Consider the following 16,581-nt stretch of genomic DNA (forward strand, 5'->3'; position numbering starts at 1 on the left):
CCTTGGGGATCCTGGTGCTTACCAGAGGGGATGGGCGGTGGGGGGCCGAGGGGGGGTCTGTTGTTGCACCATGGAGACCCTGGAGTGGCACAAGATTATGCTTTGGGGATATCTAAAGGAAACTGCCATCTTTCAGGGCTCAGAACCACAGAGAAACCAGAACTTTCAGAGTCTACTCTTGTCTTTCTTTTTATGCTTGGGACAGCAAGCTAGATTAAACCATGAAATGGAGACTTGTCTACTCTTGGTGCTCACAGTATGTCTGAAGGGTGTCTTTTGATGCCCTCTACCAACTTTCTAACATTGAACATAGTACCTGCATTTGTCATGCCCTTGTTGCACCCCTAGCTCCTAGGGTTTGGAGTCCTACTGAAGCCTTTAGAAAGTAGGTGCCTTGGAGAGGAGATGGGTAGGGGCACAGGGCTTTTTGGCAGGCAGCAGTCTTCAGGAGCTTGTTAGTTTGGAACACAGCTTTTGACTACAATGACTTGGGTTTAAATCCAGACTCTGTCTCCTTGAGTAACTGTGTGCTCTTGATCTTTGTTTCCTCCTCTGAAAAATGAAACACTAATGTTTGCTGGTTTGATGACTGACAGCCCCTCCCTGGGACCTGACCAGTGTCCAATGCAACATTGAGAAGGACCCTTGGACCAAGGTAAATCCTTTGCCAACCAACTTCCTGACTTGATCTGGTCTCTCCCCACCTCCTGAACCTCAAATAGAAAGAATGCCAGTACCTGCTCCACTTCCTTGAATGGCACTATGCTATTTGTACCTGCTGTTCCTTCTTCCTGGAATGTTGTTCCCCTCATACTTCCTCCCATTTCATCCAGTTCATGCCACCTGCAGGTCTTCTCAGCCATCTGAAAGAGAATCTTTCAGGGCTGCCTTGTTTTGACCATCTCCTCACTTGCATGATTATCTTGCTAATTTTTATTAATTAATTATACAACAAACTATGGGTGAGACAAACATTAATTAAGTAATGGAAGCTCCATGAAGTAGCTGTTTTGCTCACCAGTACCTGGTATAAACTAGACCTCAATGTCTATTTGTTGAAAAAAAAAATGAGTGAGAGATGCATTCATTTGACTTAAAGTGTTTCTTACAACACTGGAGATCCCCCAAAATGTCAAAAGTTGTTCAGGGGAGGAAAAGTCCATAGTCAAATGAGTTGGACACTTTGGATAAAACAGTGTTAGATGGGTTTCTTCTCTGGGAGACTTCTCAGTATCTGATATGTTAATGTGCACTGTGATTTTTCAGCAAGAGAAGAGACAAAACTAAACTATTTTATAGTTCATTGTGGATGAGTGTAGTCAAAATCTGGCCAGAAAGTAAGTGATGGGGAAGCAGGAGAAGAAGTTGTGGGCTCTAGAGTTGAGGAGCTCTGCCTTCCTGCCACCCACCTACTTCCAAATACAAAGCCCTTGGGCTTCTGGGAGCAGAATCAGTTCAAGACTTGAGGACCTGAAATAGGTGGCCTATTCATAACTCACTCCCTACAACTGAATCTTGGCTCAGCAATGTCAACCTGGACTTAAATTCTCTTCCTTACCATTCTTCCAAAAGACCTCTTACTTGTATCAATAATGGAGGGATTTTGTCTAACAAAAAGTTATCTGTCTTCTTCAATAAAAAAGTGACTCTTCCAATGTGGTATAAAGTTGGTATGTCCCAAGAAACAGACTTGTTCACTGTCTGGTTTTGCTTTCTTTAATTGTTTCTTAAATCCAGCATTTCTCTTTTCATTGCTAGCTCAGGCTACAAGATAACACTGGTTTTGCTCAAGTGGAATATCTATTTGAAGTTGATTGAAAAAACAAAACTGGTGAAAAGAAGAGTCAGGTGAGTCCTATAGATAGAAATAAAAGGGTAATACATAAACCAGATGGCTGTCCAAACCTAGATGGTTTCTATATGCAAATGTTGACTTCTGAGGGACTGTGCTTGAATGTAAGCATGCAGAAATCCCTGAAATCTCACAATGGATGAAGTATATGAATGAGGTAGAAGGGAATAGAGTTGAAAAATTGACTGTGCTTTATGATGTTTCAAGATGGCTCCACTAATGCTAAGTGGGGACAGTTTGTTTCCAGCTCTTCTTTCTCCAATCCAGTGAAGTGGTAACTCAGGTTGCCCCTTCATTCAAGGTACCATTTGTTGCCTTCCACTTCACTCTGCCCTGGGATCTAAATTATTTTCACCCATTCATTCAAGGTCTGATCTTGATTTTAAAACGAATCTACTAAATGAATTAACTGGCCAATCAATAATGATTGAAAATGTGACTTCCTTCTAAGGAAAGTATTTGGATGTGAACAATGTGGTTATCTTGTTGGTACCAGACAAGTAGTAACTCTGACGGTGGGAAGTTGGTTGTAGGGTAGATGCTTCAGGGTAGATTGTCCTTCAATCCACTTCAGGTTCTACACAGGCAGCTGTCTGCTCTGGCTTGGTAGGACTGGCTCAGTGACAGATCTTTTCTGTGCAGTAAAGGTAGGTTAAAGGGCAACAGTGAACGGAATGGAACCCAGAATAGAAAATAGCACATGGAGATGGTATTTCGTCCACGGATTGGGGATTACTATCCTAAGCAGCCAGGATTTTTCCAGTAGAGTTTTATACAATAAAATAAATATGTTCTGCACTTTTAGTGTTTAAATAAACATAGAGGATTTATTTCTAGCTATAATGTAAATTGGTGATGTGGAAAGTTATGAAAAGAGAATGCATGCTAAAACTTCAGCCCTCCTGGTTTCCGTCACTGTCTGTGTGCTTAAACAACACTGATTTCTATATAAATAACTCACCCTTATAAAATATTTGTAAGATGTTTTACGCTAAGAATCCCCCCTCTTTAAAAAAAGGTACTGTTTATGTGAACAAAAGTTTATGGAAACTAACATGAGTAAACCAAGGACAAAGTACAAAATACATATGTTTATATATACTTTCATTGGAGCTTTGGGTTTCCTATGTTTGTGTTTAAAATTGTAAGTGAATTCTCTGCCCCAAGATATCCATACCTAAAATATATCCTGAAGTGGTGAACTTTTAAAATTTTATCTGCTGAAATAAATCTAGTTTACCCTGTGACTCAATACTCACCCACCCACACATCCCTAATAAATGTTTCATGAAATGAAGTTTGCACTTATTACAATACTACACTCTCTCATTTTTCATTTCATTCTATCTTTTTCTACCTTTTATTTAAAAAAATGATATTACTATTTTACCAGCAGGTTGGAATCCACAGTTTGAAACACTTTGCTTTAGAGAAATTCTTACATATATATATATATATATAAATGTTTATGGCAGCACTGTTTGAAATAGGAAGGAAAGAGGAAAATGGGTATGGTCAATGATAACCATTATGTATAACAACTGATTATAACTTGGCTTGAGTTGCTATGAAAGGACTTTCTGAAGATATGACATTTAAATTTAGCCTAGAAGGCACAGCCTGGCAAAGAATATTATACACTGAGCAAGCCTTGAATACACAAACAATTACCACCCCAACCCTGACTTTGGAAAGGACTAATGTGATTGGGGCATGATGAAGCAAGAGAGCAGGCATGTGGTAAGATTGGAAGGTCTGTGGGAAATAAATTATGCAAAGCATTGCAGGCAATAGTAAGTATAGAAAATTCTTACCCAAATGCAGTGGATAGTCACTAGAGGTCTTTAAGCTGGGAAATGGCATGATTGTATTTATCTCTTCAATCATTTCCCCCATGTGAAGAATGGATTATAAATATGAGTTAAGAAGCTGTTATAGGGCCATAGTGGTGTATGCCTATTAATCCCAGCACTGAGGAAGCTGAGGCAGGAAGAGCTCGAGTTCAAGGTCAGCCTGGCTACATAGTGAATTCAAGATCAACCTGCTTTACATAGTGAGACCCTGTCTCAAAACAAAACAACAAAAAAGAAGCTATTGTGTAAATTCTTGCTGGCATGGATTGTGGTGAGAGTGGAAACAAAGAGAAGTCAACTGATACAGGGAATATTTTAGAGGTTTTATCTATAGAACTTGGTGATGGTGGATTTGGGATTGAAGTTGGGGTTCAAAGAAGCAGATGAGAAGAAAAGCAAGGGCTGTGTCAAGATGATGCACCTAGTATTCTTACAAGAGCTTCAGAGTAGATAAAAATGTCATTCATGGACGTGGAAGACTAAAGGGAGGGTACTTCTGAGTGGGCAGATATTAAGAATTTGGTTTTGTAAGTCTTAAAGCTGAGGTGTTTTAGGACATCCAAGTAGAAAAGTCAAGTTATCAATTGCTATGAAAACCTGGATCTCAGCAAGGAGATTAGGATGGAGATGCACATTTGAGAGCTGGCAGCTCCAGCTACAGAAGAAATGACATAAGACCATAAACTGGCTGGCAGGGCATTACCCAGGGGCTGGCTGGGGTCCTTTCACTCTGCTCAGAGGGAAATCACTAGTGAGGGAGGAACAACTCTTCTAGTGTCAGTAGTTCTCGGCCCTTGAGGGCCAAAGGCTGTGTGTTGCCTGACAGACTTAAAGGCTTATAGCTTGAAGCTTTGAAAACTAGTTAGTGATTTATGGCTCCAGGCCTTCGAAGCCAAAGACTTATACAGTAGGTGCTCACGTTATTGGCTTGCTGCTCTGGGCCTGGCAGTCAGCAGCTAGTGAATCCTCAGCTCTAAGCAGCAAGTAGGAACAGCAACAGTTGGCAGCAGTCGGCACCACCTATAGGTGCAGCTCCTAAAGACTTGGGGGCCAGGACCCCTGGGCTGCACGGTGGCCAGCGTTGCAGCTCTCAAGCCTTGAAGGACTTGAAGTCTCTGGCCCACTGCCTTCCACAGTTTTGGCTTTCTACCTTCTCTATGCTTGTCTGGAACGCTTGCCTTCCCTCTGCTACTGCTTCTGCTGCTGTTCTTAGTATCACCAGCTTAGCCCAATCTACTTATGATAAGTATCACGAGTAGGAAAGAGCATCTGGGAGAGCCTTTTGTGGTGCCTCTGGCTGATTTCCAGAATTTCTTTTTAAGGAGACCCTTACCCAGAACCAACCCCTGCCAACTTCCACCTAGACCTCATTGACTAGAACTTGTCCATGTGCTCACTCCTAGGCCAAGCACTGGCAACAGGGAGCAGGAATACTGAGATTGGCTTACAATAGTAACATTCAACATTTGTAACTGCGATGTGGTGGCCATGCACTCAGGAGGCATTGGTGGGAGGATGATGAAGAGTTCAAGGCCAGCCTTGGCTATTTGGTGAGACCCTGTCTCAAAAACAAAAATTAAAAAAACAGCAAATTTTTTTTGCTTGTGTACTTGCTAAAGGAATTTTGAAAATCACATACACTTTGCTTATTTTTAAGTTGACATCTAGACATATTCAACAAAAGTTTAAATGCTTAATAAAAATGTAATTTCTGATATAAATTACTATTTAAATAATAAAAACTCGTATCATTCTTCCAAATATTTTCAGTGGAAACAAGTACTATAGTGACTTAATATCTTCTAATTCATTTAAAAATGAACAAGTTGTTTGTTCATATGTTCTTGGATACTTGATCGGGTGTTTTTTTCTTCCATTCATGTTTTTAATCCTGGTTCTAGCACAGAATTTTATCCTAACATAACATGTTCATGCCTCAAAATCATTAACTGGTCATCCTGATACATATCCCTACAATAATAATGTGCTTTTCTGCATTAAATTCTACTATGTTAAGAATTGAATAAATGGGCTCAAAATGTTAAGATGTTTTTTGGGGGATTGAGTTATCACCACAATGATCAGAACAGAATAGTTTGAAATAATATAAATGTATTGCAAAATTATTTATTGTATGTAAAAAGTAAAAAATCTATTAGGATGCAATAGATTGATGAAATGGTTAGGGTTTTAAAAAATTATTTCATTTCTCCACAGGTGGATATCCTTTATTTTTTGAAAGAAACTGTCCAAAACATGTGTGTTCCTACTTTTTGAATAGATGTAAATGCTGAAAAAAATTGATAGATGGTAACACTGCTACATGCACCACTGTTCAACTCTTTGAACTCTTTCAGAGTTATGTAACAAAATTCTAGTTACTGATGAAAGTGTTTTTAGTCACCTGTCATACTCAATTATGTTCTCTACATGATTTACAAAGAAATTTTCTTAAACAGATGTGAGTCATTTATTTTCTTAGTATCTCAGAAAAAATTTAGAAAGCCTTTGGATTTGTCTATGTATGTATGTATTTATTTTGGTGGTACTGGGGTTTAAACTCAGGGCCTTGTGCTTGTTAGGCAAGTGCTTTACCGCTTAAGTCACACACTCATCCTTTTTTGCTTTAGTTTTTTTTTTTTTTAAATTATTCCCAGATAAGGACTCATATTATTTCCTGGAGTGGTCTTGGACAGTGATCGTCCTGTTTTCACTTTCCAAGTAGCTGGGACTACAGGCATGAATCACCATGCCAGCCCTGAAATGTCTTTTATTATTAAATTATACCAGTCGTTCTTTCATTTAGAATCTTGTTTATAAGGCTAAAATTGCTTTAAACCTATTGAAACTCTCTGTAAATTTCAAAATTGTGTATTTTAGAATTTTCCTTTTGGCTATGAACAAAAGTACACACAATTATACCAAATACCATTTTTTACATCCTCTTAAAGGGCATTAGAAAGGTGAAAAATGTATACCAGGAAGCAAATACTCAGAACTTAAAATATATAGATAGATTAACAATTTCATGGTTAAAATCGTTTTGCATTTGGCATAGTTATAATTGCATATCTTTATCTGAGAGGATAAAGCCAGATTTACATCCTAGGTTACAGTTAGGGACCTCATTGTCCTAAACTTGCACCTCAGTAGAAATTTTACTTTTCATAGTTCACTTGAACCTACTTTGCAAAAATTTGCAGGAAATTAGAGAGAGAGAGAGAGAGAGAGAGAGAGAGGAAAAGAGAGGGGGAGGGAGAGGTAATGGACCCTTGGGAATTCAGACTAACAAAAGGATTATTAGTGATTATTATTAACAGGGTTATCTTGAAATAGTGTCCCCTGAGGTTAGGAAAAATGAATGTGGATTTACAATAGCCAATAATCTTTTGATAAGTGTTGGTGAAAATGTTTTCTTACTAGTCTGAACAAATGATTACAACATTAACTTTGATCTACATTCTTTTACTCTAAGCTGTACTGCTTATTGCTGTTGGAAGTCAACTTAGGACTCTTAACCTCTTCATTCTTGACTCCAACAAAATATGAAACTAGGGAAATAGTGGGCACAGGTAAAGGAAAGTACTCATCCAACACTTTCTCACTGTTGTGAATGGAGAAAATTCAGACACTAGCTTTGCTGCAGATTTGTATCTGCTGACCTGCTTTTTACAATCTTGAACACATGAATTCTTGAACACATGAATTTCACAACAGAAAGATAGAAAAGGTCCTAGAGTCTTGTCATAGATGAAGAAGGTACCACCACCATCAACATTTTTATAAGTCATTAAATGAAAATTGTTGGCACTCTCAATACCACACCCTACAATATATTTGAAATAGTAATATCCCCATATAGGTGATATACCCCATTTCTAAAACTATGCTTCACTCTTAGTGGACATATTTTATAAAGTCATGAATCCCTGTCATGGGTTTATGGTGCCTTAAAGAAAGCTCCTCTGCTATCAACATTTAGAAATGTCTCAGCTCTACATTACTGGACAATGAAGGGTGAAATGAAATGAATTTCTTCTGTAAAGTCAAAAAGGGAAATTGTGAAAGGGGGGGTGAGAAAGAAAAGCAGGAAGGACATTTTCAGGTGGATCATTTAAGAAGAACTTACAATTTTTTTCAAGAGGTAGTTGAGTGTCTGTGCCCACATATCCCTGGAATGTCCCCGAGGATTCACTTAACTCAGGTTAAAATTCTTAGCTTGGTCCAAACAAGATTCCATGTCAGACAAATAAAATTAGAATTCTGTAGCCAAGGACAATCCTACAATGTCTGCAACAGATATTCCTCTGAGGGTGAGTCAGAGAAACAGTAATTACAGAGGGAGGGAGCTGCTGCCTTTCAGAGAACAAAGGTAAGATTGCTAGGCCCTGTAGACCACCTGCTGAAATCTGTAATTAAGACTTTATTGTGATACCAAGCTGAATTGGCTTTGTGATTTTTCCAACAACATTCAGTTGAGTAGTCATCGACATGGGATGGTGAATGATGGTTTACCATTGAGTAGGCAGTGTGGGCAGATGCTGTGCAGAGAAAAAGCCCATTAAGCTCAGCATATTTGCAGTAGGGTGATTGCAATAATGGGCCTACCAATCTAAACAGGAATGAAAAGGGAGGGCAAAGGAGCATGATGAAAAAGAGGGGTGAAAAGATTAGAGATCAAAAAAACCCAGTGAGGCCAAGCAGGAAGGCTGGATGGAGGACGTTGTGGATGAGAAATCTGAGATTTGTGAGATGATCGATTTCTGGGAGTGAAAAGTACCATGGTGTGACTGTGGTCCTGAGTGACATGGAGTTGTGGAGGAGATCCTAAGGCATTCTCCCTAGGTGGCTAGGGAACTGCAATACAGAGCTGCTGGACAGTGTTTAAGGGTAGTGATCGCAGACACGTGGAAGGACCTGGGTGAAACAGGCCCCTCAGTCAGTGTGAGCGGGATGCAACATGGTGACCAGCAGATGGTTATTTCAAGGTGGGCAGGTGTATTCCATCAGTGTGAACGTTAAGAGGAGATGTTTTTGTAAGGCAGTCGAATAAAGAGGGGTGACCTGGAAGTGGCTCTGGACAGCAAAATGGAACACTTCCATCTCTCAACCCTGAGGGCTGTGGTGCTTGTCAGGTTTCATAAGCTGTTTGTGCACTAAGCAGAGCCTCACTTGCCTTTCTGCAAATGAAGTACATCATGATTGCTTGTAGCATTCATGGGTGGGAGCAAACTTTGAAACTTTGCATGCCCAACATAGAGAAATTAAAAAATGGAAAATATATTTCAAATGCATATTTTCCACATATGCAGAAATATATGAATGTTTATTCCTAGAGAACAACATGAAGTATTTCCCTACATTTCTCAATTTCTAGACCTCTCTTTGGTATTTTTCTCTCCCTGGACTTAGGCAACACTTAGGCCTTTTTGCTCTATGGAGAGATATTGAAACAGAAGTTTTAAATCCTAGGAGAAGAGCAATTTTCATTCAGTGGCCTGTCCTAATGTTTGTTTCCTACTCCTTTCTGTACTTAAATGAACATTTGGTGAATACAAGGCACTAGGCTAGGTATGAATTCAATGGTTAACAGACACATTTCTTCTCAAGTAGTTTAATCTAATAGGGAAGATAATGTAGATTTTTTTAAGTAGACAGAATGCTTTATTTTTGAGCATGATTAAAGAAGGGACAGCACAACAAGGGAGCCCTCATGAGTGCAGGGCTTGCCACTTGTCTAGGGGACCACGATTAGGGATATTTTTAATCTCACAGTCATCAGAGATAAGCTGCTTCTCAGTTACCACGTCTTCAAATTCATCTGCATTAAACTTGGTGAAGCCCCACTTCTTTGAAATGTGGATCTTCTGGCATTCTGGGAACTTGAACTTGGCCCTGTGTAGGGCCTCACACATGTTCCTTATTCTGCAGCTTGGTGTGGTTGGACATGATTATTGGCCAATGTGAACCCTGACTACTGTGCCCTAGGGCTTCACGAGGCATCCCACATACCTGTCTGGAGACAGCATGAAATCAGAGACATGAACACATTGGAAACCTGCCACCAAGGTCCCTTAAGGCAACTCACATAAGCAACAGTCTGCATACACTACCAAGGAGGCTGCTGTTTGCAGACACAGCACATCAGGTCCCCATGAGTAAAGGAAGCTGGTCAGCTTAACTGGCTGCAGATGATGTAGATTTCAGTTAGATGTCTCATTCATTTTTTTAATCCATGTAAGTATGTTTTGATTTATCCATCCATCCATCCATCCATCCATCCATCTACCCACCCATCCATCCATTTATTCATCCATCTGTCCACCCACCCATCCATTTATTCATCCATCCATCCGTGTCCATTCCTTAGCAAACACTTTCTAAGTGCCCAATATGGGTATAGCACTGTTTTAGCAACTCTGATCATTGTGTATCTTTAGAGATTTATAACCTGTAATCATGAGTCTAGTGAGTAAAGATAATTTCCGGAATTCCTTAATGTTAGAAGCACATCTTACTAATAACTTCACATTGGATAAAGGGCATATGATCACAAATCAGAAGCACTATAATGCAGTTAGGAGACTTCATTCTGAAATCAAATAGACTTGGATTCATATTTTGATTCTATCACCTTTAGTTGTTTGCCTTCCGTGGAGTGTAATCTCTATGCTCCTCAGTTTCCTTCTGTAAAATGAAACTAACACCTGTCTTACAGAGTTTTTGAAATTGAGAAAGATAATATCTATACAGTGCTTAACAAATAAGTGGTTATTAAGTGACATGATTCCATAGGAAAATAATCAGTAAGACAAATAGAAATAGACAAGACTGTATGGCAGCACTCTAATACCTCTTCCTTGTCTTCTTACTGTCAAATTCAATAATAATCATTTTGAAAAAGAAGGGCATGAGAACACACACACATATACATGCTAAGATGCACATGCACACACATACTTTGTGACAGGAAGAGTGGAGAACCCTGACAGCACAAATAGTCCATCTAACCTCTGTGACACAAGCCTTTTTTTCCTTTTACCAGGGAATATGTTATTCACAGAACTGGTAGCAAAATTCAGTCATGTAACAGAACTAGGATTACATTAGTGAGATGCTTTACCTGGGGCTGAGATAGACACTGTTCACATCCAGCAATGTCATAATTTGGCTACGTTTCCTTTTGGAACAGCCATTATCCTGATGAGGATAACAATGAGTGGGAGGTTGCTAATTTCAGCAGATTAACTAATAACATTAACTTTCCCAAGAGCAGAGGCTTTTAACTTGTCTGCATGCTGGAATTGCTATGGAGCTGTTAAAAAGTACTCATGCCAGGTCCCACCCCAGAGATTCCGATTTAATTGGTCTGGGATGCAGCTTGAGTATGGGGATTCTTAAAAGCTACCCAAGTGATTTTAATGAGCAGTGAGAGTTGAAAACCCTCGTCTTAGAGCCTAAGCCCCCACTTCCTGTAACAGGGGGGTTCTTATTCGTATCCTATGAAACAGATGATGCCTGTGCACATGAACACACACACACACACACACACACACACACACCACCACCACCACCACCACCACCACCACCACCACCACCACCACCACCACCACCACCACTCCAGATACTTCCTGACCTTGAAATCTCCCTGGGAAACCCTGAGTGATAAAGTGAGTGGATACTGAAGAAGTTTTAACTAGAATATAGTTGGAGGAGGAAATCCTTTAGAATGGGACAGTTTGTAGACAAGGGAGAGGCCATGCATAGGGAGAAAGAACAACTCTCATTCACCTCTGCTTGTTTCCTGCAACTGGAATAGGAGGAATAAATGAAAGAAAGGAAAGAAGCAAGAGAGAAGGTAGGAAGGAAGGAGGGAAGGAAGGAAGATTTGGAGATGGCAGGGGGTCTAGGAGAGCTCCCAGGAGGAATTCTGTGGAGAGACCACAGATATAAGGTCTTCTGGGGACAAGAGGAAACTCAATGATAGGCACATTTTCCCACCAGTCATACTTGTGTTTCTTCAGCAGTCACATTCCAAACCTGTCATGAGTGATCACATAGTTGGTCCTAGTTTTGGAGATTTTGAAGATTCTCCTCCCCTGACTTAGGATGTTCTGCTTTCTCTCTCCCTCTCTTCCCCCCTCCACGCCTCCCTTCGTCCTTCCCTCCCTCTCCTTCCCCCTTTCTTCCTTTGCTCCTCCCTTGCTCCCTTCTTCCCTTTGTTCATTCCTTCCTTTTCCTCCCCTCCCTCCTTCCTTCCTTCCCCCCTTCCTTCTCTTTTTCTTCTTTCTTCTTTCCCATTCTCCCATTTATCTTCCAATAGGTGCTCAGCCTGATTCTCAACCCAACTCAACTCAACCTGAGTCCATAAACTGAGTGCAATACATCCAAATTTGCTCTAAGGTGACACTGCCACCCTTTAAGTGGTGGCAGTCCATCTGCCCTGGTGCCATCTGCATGGTCTTGTTGAGTTTCTAGTAATCTCCACCTCTCAGTTATTAAGCCTGGCAGAATTTAAAGATATAATATGTATAATATGTACTGAGGAAGAAAATGCAGCTTTGTGGCCCTAGAAACCATCTCACCTAAGACTGATCATTTCATACATTAGTTAGGTACAAATTGGTACCAGCAGCTCCCTGCTAGATACATTCATGTGACCCTGGATAATCAAGCCTAAAATGGTATACTTTTTTCCCTGACTCATTTTAACTGGAACAATAGTTATAAAGATTGAATTGTAAGACAATGAACCCTGAGAACACAGAGCTACCCTCCTTCGTGACTGTGGCAGACTTCTTGTTTCAGTAGGTTGAAGTCTGCTAGAAAGATTTCCTTCTCTTTCTCCTTCTCCTCCTCCTCCTCCTTCTCATCTTCCTCCTTCTTCTTCTGGCACTCTACTGCTTGAGACACTCTGCCAGCCCCAAAAAGATTTCTTTAAGATAAAAAGAATAAAAGATGCCCCAAATGTGAGAATCTTTGAGTTCTCTTTCAACTTGTGTTCTACCAATTGTGAAATGAAACAAGGAACAATAAGACAAATTTAAAAGTGCCAGAGAAAAGCTGGATACCACCAAAAGACGTGGCAAAGAGAATAAATAAACTGGAAATAAGAAGATGCACACTAAAATTTGGTGCATGTGTCATTTAGTTCCTCTTTGCTTAGGAAATTAATATTTTGGCAGCAAATAATATAAGGATAATATCATAGAAAAATGATAATGACATAAATGCCAACCGAGCAGGTGTGTTGTGGCACAGCCCAGGCAGTAGAATACTGGGGAGCTGTTAGTCACTTACCGGTAGAAAGAGGTGTTTGCAGCATTCTGTCAAGTGAAAATGCCAGTTGCACACCAGTGTGGTCCCATTTAATGAAAATAATAGCGTGATGGGGAAGTTCACATCTTTTTCTATGTCATTTTTTTTTTTTTTACAATAGCATGAATTGCTTTTATCATCAGTAAAAGACACTGGCATATTCTATTCACACCCCCATAAAACAAAAAGAAAAGTACTTGTGTGAGGAAGTAAGAATTTACTAAAATATGATGTATCTTATACAAAAAGTGATTGATTACCTCTCTCCAGACCCTGCCCCCATTTTCTCCCCTTGGAATTCAAGGTCAGCATCACTGTGGTAGTGACAAATGGAAGATTTCATAAAGTAGAAACACCATGTTCCAAGAACTTTCCTGAAGAGGTTCTTGAGCCTGGTGATTTGAGGAAATTTGAAGTCTAAAAAGCTGTCTCCTTTTGTGGTGTGTATGTATGCTTACATGTCATTAGACATAGCTTCCCATGTGTATTTCTCAATAAAATTCAGAGAATGGATGATTGTCAAAGGGATGGACACTTGTACACTTGCCACACTCCCTTCCTTTCTCTCTGATCCCCAGAGGGGATTCCCCGGAATCTTCAGCTGCACCCAGCACCAGCCTGGGCAAACACCTCCCTACACCCTCTCCATAGGATGGGTTTCCTCTTCCCCTCTCACCACCCTCTAGCACCAGAAACACCTGAGCTACTACTCTCTTGACTGTCCTTTTTTGTCACTTGTATTCTCCCATTATGCACACCTTCCTCCCACAGTCTCTTCCGGCCAGGCTGCAGAATAACATCGTCTTCTATTGCCGTATCCTTGTTGAATGAAGACAACTTCTATCATGGCAGAGCTAATTTCTTGGTTAAAAGAAATTAAGCATCATATAACACTACAGATAAATAATTCTCTGACAAGTATTATGTCACCAGGCCTTGTCACTTCTTGGAGAGTTAATCTGGGGGAATGAATCTGTAATAGTGGAGTTTTATACAGGGCTACAAACTCATCAGGAAGATATTTTGGGTGAGGAGAAGGCAATTAATAACAAAACAAGGACTAGAGATGTTGGTCGGGGGTAAATACAGTCAAGGTACACTATATACATGTGTAAAAATGTCATAACAAAATCCATTAATTTGTACAATTAAAAAAACCTACAAAACAAGGACTAGAAGTCTTGTTTCCCTGTTGTCCAGTCCAGGGCCTTTCTGGTAATGTCTGTTGCCTCTTATTTTCCTTTATTGGAATTTAACACTACTGGTACCACTTTATAATTTGAGTAAAATTTCATCCTTCATCACTATTGTGCTTTTTATATAGTTTGAGTGTGTCCCCCAAGGGTACACATGTTGACATTTAATTCATATTGTAAAGTATTAAGAGGGTAGAAACTTAATCTATGATGTTTAGAGGTGGGGCTTTGGGAGGTGATTAGGATTGGAGAAGTCTTCAGGGTAGAGTCCCTATGACTGAATATTGGTGAGTTTATAAAAAGAGGGGGAGAACCCAAGGCACATACACATGTGCTATGTGATAGCTGAATATCCTGAGGACTTTGCTAGTAAGAAGGCTATTGCCAGATATAGCCCCTTGACCTTGGACCTCCAGAACTGTGAACCAAATAAATTTTTCTTTACAAAGTAGCTTGCTTCAGGTGTTTCCTTATAGTAACACAAATGGATTAAGACAATTACTTTGAAGGGTAAAAATATGTTGCTGTAGAATGTGAATATAAAGCTGATTTGGGCAGTGTTTTTAGTCATTGTAATATCTCAAAAGCTTATTACATGGTAGTGTATCCAATTTATAGCCAAAAATCAAGATAATATCAATCCAACCATTTGAGAGATACTGGTCTCTTGAATCAGACCACTTGAATTTAATGAACATATTACATGTAATGGAAGCTGAGTCATATGTAGCCATGTGCTCTATGGCAAGTTTATCCTGCCTCTCTATGCTTTCATTTTGTCTTCTGTAAAATGTGGACAACAAAGGGGCTGCTAGCATTATATGAATTGATGGATATAAAGCATTTGGGACAGTGTCAGGTACGGTAAGCCCTGTAGATATTCTCCATTATAATTGGCAGTTGGTAAAATGAAGTATAAGTTATATCCACATGAACATTTAGCTAGATACTCAGGTTAGGAAAAAAAATCTGTCAAATCCATTGGTAAGAAGAGTCAGGAAAACTTGAAAGAGCAGTAAATGGAGGCTTGTCTTTCTTACCAGTGCAATATAAAATACAATCAATCAGTACAATCAATAAAACAGAATGAGACTATTGCAACAATAAATGGAACAGTGGAACAAATGAGAAATGTTGGAAAGCAAACCCCCAATACACAGGGCTTCGTATCTGACGAGATCGACATTTAAAGTTTAGGCAGAAAAGTTGAGCTATTCAATAAACAGTGACAAGACAAATGGTGAATAATTAGGCAAAGTTTTCAGTTCTACTTTTTATAATTTACACTAAGGTAAAGCACAAGTGGGTTAACGTTAAGTATAAAAATAGAAAATATGAAAGGCTAGATAGTAATGTAGATGATAAAGGTAAGTATTAATCAGACACTAGGGTGAGAAAGGACTTAATAAGCTTGAAACTAAAGGAGAAGCTTTAAACAGCTTGAGTGACTTGGATACATAAAAGTGTTAAAATTCTGTACATTAAAAAATGAAAGAACTTAGGAAAAAGTTGCATATAGGGTCACAAATCTTAATTTATAAGTTCATTTACAAATCAGTAAAAATATGTAGTATGCATTGAAACAGAAAAATGGATAAAGGATATGGAAGGTCAATTTCCAAAAGAACCATCTATTTATTCATTCATTCATTCATTCATGGTGGGGATGGAACCCAGGGCTACATACATGCTAGTCAGCTGTTGTACCACTGAGCTACATCCTCAGCCCTAAGAAGAACCTTAATAACCACCCTCCAAATTTAGTTACATTAATATTTAAAAGAATACAAAGTTGTAAAAAATAAAACACTGCATATCTTTATCAAGTTTGCACCATTTTTTTTTTTTTTTGGTGGTACTGGGGTTTGGACTCAATGCCTTGCATTTGCCAGGTAGGCACTCTACCATTTGACTCACGTTCCCAGCCCATTTCATTTTAGCTATTTTTTTGAATAGGGTCTTGTTTTTATGCGTGGGGTACCTGGATGGTGATCCCCCTGTTTATGCTTCTTACTTAGCTGGAATGACATGCATGCACCACTGTGTCCAGCTTTTTATTAGTTCAAATTGGATCTCACCAATTTTTGCCTGGGTTGGCTTCAAACCTTGATCCTTAAGTAGCTAGGATTACAGGCATGAACCACGGGTATCTGGCTCAAATTTACAACTTTTAAAAGACTCTAGTCCCCATTATTTGTGAGGATTTGGAGAATGGATATTTTCAGTTACTATTAAATTGAAACACATTTTGCTCCAGTTTTCAAAACATTCTAGTGATAAATGTCAAAAGTCTTAAAAAGTCTTGTGCCCTTTGAACAGTAATTACACTTGTAAAGTTTATCTGGTGGAAATAATTAGGAAT

General features: G+C 39.3%; 1 non-coding gene across 1 annotated transcript; it reads right to left on the minus strand.

The window, feature by feature from the left end:
- Nucleotides 1–9,761: 9,761 nt before the first annotated feature.
- LOC141422094 (small nucleolar RNA SNORA70) lies at nucleotides 9,762–9,896 on the minus strand. The gene has a single exon (XR_012446746.1). It is a non-coding gene; the product is annotated as a small nucleolar RNA SNORA70 (small nucleolar RNA).
- Between the last annotated feature and the right edge of the window lie 6,685 nt (nucleotides 9,897–16,581).

This window comes from Castor canadensis, chromosome 3, assembly GCF_047511655.1.
Source record: "Castor canadensis chromosome 3, mCasCan1.hap1v2, whole genome shotgun sequence".
Lineage (NCBI taxonomy): Eukaryota > Metazoa > Chordata > Mammalia > Rodentia > Castoridae > Castor > Castor canadensis.